Source organism: Bos grunniens, chromosome X (genome assembly GCF_055505025.1).
Source record: "Bos grunniens cultivar Pamir isolate PY7600 chromosome X, Bosgru_T2T1.0, whole genome shotgun sequence".
Taxonomy (NCBI): domain Eukaryota; kingdom Metazoa; phylum Chordata; class Mammalia; order Artiodactyla; family Bovidae; genus Bos; species Bos grunniens.
The window spans coordinates 102,607,060-102,613,915 of NC_141194.1; positions in this window are offsets into that span (position 1 = coordinate 102,607,060).

The window sequence follows — 6,856 nt, forward strand, 5'->3', positions numbered from 1 at the left end:
CTTCTCCCTGATGCCTGTACCAGTTGGTCAACATCACTGTCTCAAGGTCAAAGTCTCAATACAAAAACCTTCTGTGCTCATAGACATAAGCACCAACTGAAATTCACCAATAACATAAGAGATCACTGATCACAGATCATCATTAAAAATATAATAATAATGAAAAAGTTTTAAATATTACAAAACACAAAATGTGACATAGAGATACAAAGTGAGCAAATGATATTGAAAAAATACTGCCAATGGACTTGCTTGATACAGGGTTGCCACAAACCATCAATTTATGTAAAAAAAAAAAATCAGTATCTGAAACAAAATAAAGTAAAGCACAATAAAAAGAAGTACCTCTGCAAACTACAACCTAAGCCTCAATTAACTCTTGAGGCATACTGTACTGGATTAACAAAAACATCATAGCAAAGCCTTTCAAAATTGTGATTTCTTTCTTCCTTTCTTTCTTTTTTTAACAAACTAAGATTCAACAACTTTCTGCTAAATAAACAAATGAAAAATCAACATTATTCAGACAATTGAAATAAGACCCAAAGTCTCTACCACATAAAATTGACATTAAAAAGACTTCAGAAAATATGGCCAATTCTAAAGACTTAGGGGGTAAGAGGGGAGATGCCAATACTGAGATCACGTAGGTACTGGAATTATCAAAGATTTTAAAGCAGTTAATGCAACTGTATACTAGCTTCATGACACAAATGAAAAGGTACAGTTTCTATTTTTTTCATAGAAGTAGAAACTAAAAAAAAAAAAAAATCCAAATGAAAATTATAGGACAGAAAATGAAATATCTAAAATAAACAAAAAAACAATTCATTTAATGTGATCAGTGATAGAATTGAGATGACAGAAGAGTCAATAGACTTGAAGGTAAATCAATGGAAATCATCCATTCTGAAGAACAGAGAGAAAAAAAATATATAAAAAGGATAAATAAAATTTCAGGCAACAAAGGGACAGTCTCAGAGGTTCTAAAATATATGCCATTGGAGTCTAAAAAGAAGATGATAAAAAAATAAATGCAGAAAAAATATTTTAAAAAAATGAGGGCCAAAAACGTCCACATTTGATGAAGGACATAAAATTATAAATTCAAGGAGCTCTGCAGAACTTTAATCAAAATAAATTGAAAAACAACAATGCCCAGGTACATCATAATCAAACTACTGAAAACAACAGACTAGAATAAACACTTTTGAAAACAACTAGAGTAAAACAATGCATTACAATCAAGGGTACAATTATTCAAATTACCACTGATTTTTGATTGAAAATCATGGAAAACAGAAGACAATAGGGCAGCATCTTAAGGGGATGAAAGAAAATAACCACTAATCCAAAATTTTAAGTAACATGGAAAATCTCTTTCAGGATAAAGGATAAGCAAAGATATTATCAGAAAAAAGAAACCTCAGAAAAGCCGTTGCTGTTAGACCTGTTCTTTAAAAATGCTAAAATAAGTCTTTCAGCTAAAAGAAAATGATATAAACTTAAATTTATTAAATCTATTGGAAGGATAATTTTTTTTTAGTTTTTTTTTTAATTGTAATTGGAGGCTAATTACTTTACAATATTGTGGTGGTTTTGCCATATATGCACATGAATCAGCCATGGGTGTACATGTGTTCCTCATCCTGAGCCTACCTCCCACCTCCCTCCCTATCCCATCTCTCAGGGTCATCCCAGTGCACCAGATTTTTAAATATTGTTTCATTACAATAAAAGTCCAGTAAACAGTATTTTCAGGAATGAAGGAAGAGCAAAAAAAATAGTGATTATACAGGTAAATAAAAAATTATATTTTCTCTTATGCATGCTTACTGAAATCAATTTATACGGATTTAACCCATATGACAACTGTAATGAAAAGTTTAATGGGAGAGAATAAAAGGAACCTGTATGGTTGTAAAGCTTCTAAATTGTTAATGAAGTGGTAAAATATAACTGAGTATACTAGGGAAGTTTAGGTATGTATATTATAAAGCCTAGAGCAAACACTAAGAAATAATACAAAAGACAAGGGCAAAAGTTAATAGGCAATTAAACTAAATATGAGAAAAATACTCAAAGAATTCAAGGAACACAAAAGAGAAAGACAAACTGAAACTAAGTAATATAATGGTAGAATAAAATACAACTCTATCAAATAAATACATCAAAATAAATAGCTGTGACAGATTTATTAAGAAATTGCCAGGTTGGATTAAAAACAAAAAAAAGACTCACCTATATTCTGTCAACAAGAAACCTACTTTAACCATAAGGATATAAATAAGTTAAAAGTTGGAGGGCAAAAAAATGATATGCCATGCAAACAACAATCAAAAGGAAATTGTAACAACCACATTAATATCAGAAAAGGCAGACTTTAGAACCAGGAATACAACCATGGATAAAGAGATAAATTATATAATGATAAAAGGATCAGTTCACCAAGCAGACTGAACAAGCTCACAAGTATATGCTTCATGTTACAGAACTTTGAAGTGCATGAAACAAAAAGAAATAGAACTGCAGAGAGAAATTAAAAAGAAAAAAAAAAAAACAACACTTCTAAACAATACGTGGGTCTAAAAAGGAAGTTTCAAGGGAAATTAGAAAAAAAAAATCTGTTGAATGAAAATAAAACTACAACATGCTTCAATTTGTAAGATGTAGCTAAAACAGTGGTTACAGAAGATTACATTAAATACTTCAGTTTAGAAACTAAGGTCTCAGTGATGACAAGATGGTGGAGGAACAGGTGGATATGGAGTACTTCTCTCTCCACAGATACATCAGGAATACATCTTCAGATGAAGAGGATCTCACAGAGCACTAGCTGAGAGCTGGCAAGAGTCCTTGACCAGTGGAAAGGAATATACGGATACATGAAAAACTTGGTAGGATGAAGGAAGGAAGAGAAAAAAAGGAGGAGAGTGAGTGGGACTGGACCAGTACCTGGGGTATGGAGAAACTGAAGCAACTTCCCACATCAGAGCAGTAGTATGGGACAGAGGAGAGGCATTTGAGCCTGTTGGAGAATAAAGCAGCTGATCTATGATGGTATGAATGAAGTGAGAACCACACAGACATTTCATACTTCAGCCCTATGTACTTAATACAGAGACATGAGTCCTCTGGTATGCATGGTAGCCAGAGACTGGAGAATAGGGATTGGAGAGAAATCCCAGGGCAAGGACTGCTGTTGACTGAGGGAGGAACTCACAGCAGGGAATGTCCTTGGAGAAAGCCAGGCAGCCATGTAGGCAGAGTGATACTGCTGAGTCATGCACAGGGGGTGGAACCATTACTGTAGCCTCTCTCTTTCCCCATACACTGAGGATGGGCAGCTGACCAATAGAGAAAAACTCCAGAGAGGGTGGCCTTTTGAGTGCCTGACAGGCTGAGCAATAGAGAAGGACCCCAATCAGGGGGCCTTTTGAGTGCCTGTTGTGCCAAGCTGCAAAGAAGGATCAGACTGGGAAGCCTTTTGAATGCCAGCTACAAGAGGATAGAAAAATACTCTAATAGCATCTTATCTCTTGTGCCCATGGCCAACGGCTTCCCTGTACATCTGGTGTCAGCAGGTTCCCCACAATCCAAACAGCCATGCCCCCTCAATCCCTGGTCCTCACTGAGGCAGAGCTGCCAGAAGCTACTAAAAATAATAATAATAACCATATCTTCTGTGCCTGTGGCTGCTGGGTCCCTTGCCTACCTGGTGCTACCAGGGTCCTCACAATCCAAGCAGCTGTGCCACCTCCATACCTGGCCGTCACTGGGGCAGACCCAAGTCCTTCAAGGCAGCCTTAGGAGCAAACTCTTGTGGATAACCTCGGTGCAGAGGGGGGATAAAACCACAATAGAGCTCCAGGGGCAAAGGGGTTAAGGAAAAGAATCAAAATCTTTCCACAAGCTGTACAAGATGCAGATTAAATCCTCAAGATACACTAGGTTGACTTTGTGTCTAGGGGATATATAAAAGGACAATGAGTGTTCACACAAAAGAAAAAGCCCTAGCTCTGGCAACCATGGACGTTGGAGGCAAGTACATGCCAGAGTAGAGCCAGATTACAGTCTGAGCTGTCCATGCAGCAGGTTCAGAGAATGGTCCAATATCGGAGGCCCTCCTAGGGAGGCAGAGGTGGAACTACCACTCTATATACCTTTTTACTCCTTTTTTTCCCCCCTTTATTTTTCCCTTCCCCCCCCCCCCCCATATTGCTCTCATGTCCTCAGTATGGGCATCATCAAAAAATCTACAATCAATAAATGAAAAAAGTGTGTGGAGAAAAGGGAATCACCTTGCATTGTTGGTGGGAATCCAAATTGGTAGAGTACTATGGAGAATATTATGGAGATTCCTTTAAAAACTAGAAATAAAACTATCATATGACCCAACAATTCCACTACTGGGCATATACACTAAACAGACCATAATTTAAAAATACACATGCACCCTAATGTTCATCAGAACACTGTTTATAATAGATATAATATAGAAGCAACCTAGATGTCCATCAACAAATGAATGGATAAAGAAGTTGTAGTATATATACACAGTGGAATATTACTCAGCCATTAAAAGGAACACATTTGACTCAGTTCTAGTAAGGTAGATAAATCTAGAGCCTATCATAGAGAGTGAGGTAAGTCAGAAACAGAAAGACAAATATCATATAGTAATGCATATATGTGGAATCTAGAAAGATGGTACTGATGAACAAATCTGCAGGGCAGCAATGGAGATGCAGACATAGAGAACAGATTTATGTACCCAGGAAGGGAAGGAGAGGGAGGGACAAATTGAGAGAGTAGCACTGAAATATATATATTCAGTTCAGTTCAGTTCAGTCGCTCAGTTGTGTCCAATTCTTTGCGACCCCATGAATTGCAGCACACCAGGCCTCTCTGTCCAGCACCAACTCCCGGAGTTCACTCAAACTCATGTCCATCGAGCTGGTAACACAATCCATCCATCTCATCCTCTGTCATCCCCTTCTCCTCCTGCCCCCAATCCCTCCCAGAATCAGAGTCTTTTTCAATGAGTCAACTCTTCGCATGAGGTGGCCAAGTATTGGAGTTTCATCTTCAGCATCAGTCCTTCCAATGAACACCCAGGACTGATCTCCTTTAGAATGGACTGGTTGGATCACCTTGCAGTCCAAGGGACTCTCAAGAGTCTTCTCCAACACCACAGTTCAAAAACATCAATTCTTCATTGCTCAGCTTTCTTCACAGTCCAACTTTCACATCCATACATGACCACTGGAAAAACCATAGCCTTGACTAGATGGACCTTTGTTGGCAAAGTAATGTCTCTGCTTTTGAATATGCTGTCTAGGTTGCTCATAACTTTCCTGCCAAAGAGTAAGTGTCTTTTAATTTCGTGGCTGCAATCACCATCTGCAGTGATTTTGGAGCCCCCAAAAAACAAAGTCTGACACTGTTTCCCCATCTATTTCCCATGAAGTGATGGGACCAGATGCCATGATCTTCGTTTTCTGAATGTTGAGCTTCAAGCCAAATTTTTCACTCTCCTCTTTCACTTTTATCAAGAGGCTTTTCAGTTCCTCTTCACTTTCTGCCATAAGGGTGGTGCTGGGAGCCGGTGAGAAACATTCCACTCGTGACAAAGGTCATGAGGAAGGGGGCTCGGCATACGCAAAGGAGGGATCAAGCCTCGGGAGTCTCCCCAAATATTCTCGAGCATCTTCCCCCAAAAAACCAGAGTCTGCCTACTTTATTGCTTTGTGCTCTCACCTCTGACTTTACTGGGGGCTGTCCCCCACCACCATCTCACTCTCTCTGTCAAAGAGTTAACTTACAGCTCCAATTAATAAAGTTCCTGGGCAATTAGGAGTGTTTAAATCCAAACCCCTCAGATGGCTCTCTAACTGGCCTGACAAGTTTACTCGGACTCCTACAGCTATGCATAAGATTGTTTACAGTCTCCCAGCCTTGAGAGGCACGGGAAGCTTAAGATATTCAAATAGTTTAGAGCCTCTCAGAGAGTTAGAAACTGTCAGAATAAACTAGTACAGGATTTCATTGATGAGCCAATGATTGTTGCCAAGTTTTCACATCCCCTGAATTGTATCCTTGAATATGTGTTAATTAATAGTTGGTATGTAGAAAAAATAAGTAGTGGCCTTGGTGTTAGTAACTTTAGACCCTTAAGGTAATAAATTCTTTTCTTTGTTGTAAACCCATTACACATCCGCCCTATAGGAATGCAATTTTATCTTCGGAAGATGGCGCCAAACCTTAAAATAATTACTCTTAGAGAAAATAAGTCTTTGTTGATAAGTCCTTGTCAAGAGTCATAAAATGTTAGTAGGCCTTCTGACCAGAAGATGATGTAACTCACCTAAACCATTTGTATATGATAAATTTGCAGGAAAGAAACCCTGGTTTTTGATAAGAATCAAAGACTGCTGACTTTGCATCCCCTATTATCCTCTATGTGTAACTTAGGGTATATAAGCCCCTGTTAAAAATAAAGCTACGGGCCTTGCTCACCAATGCTTGATCTCCCCATGTCATTCTTCCCCTTAACTTCCGGCTGAAGTCTCCATCTGGAGCGTGGATATCCTCTGCGACCACTTATTTGCCTGGGCTTCTAAGACCCACTTGAGAAGGTGTCTAAGGTGGGGCACCTTCCGCTAATCGAGAAGGCGCCTGCGGCCTCCGTGGTCAGAGCTAACCTGGTGTCATGGGTTATATTGATTTTCCACGTAAACCAAGCTACTCAGCCTCTTTTCTCCACTGAATTTTCCTACTGAGCTATCCTCATTCTATTACTCTTTATATCTCTAATTACCATTTGAATAGGTCGCCGACGGGGTGGTCCATATGT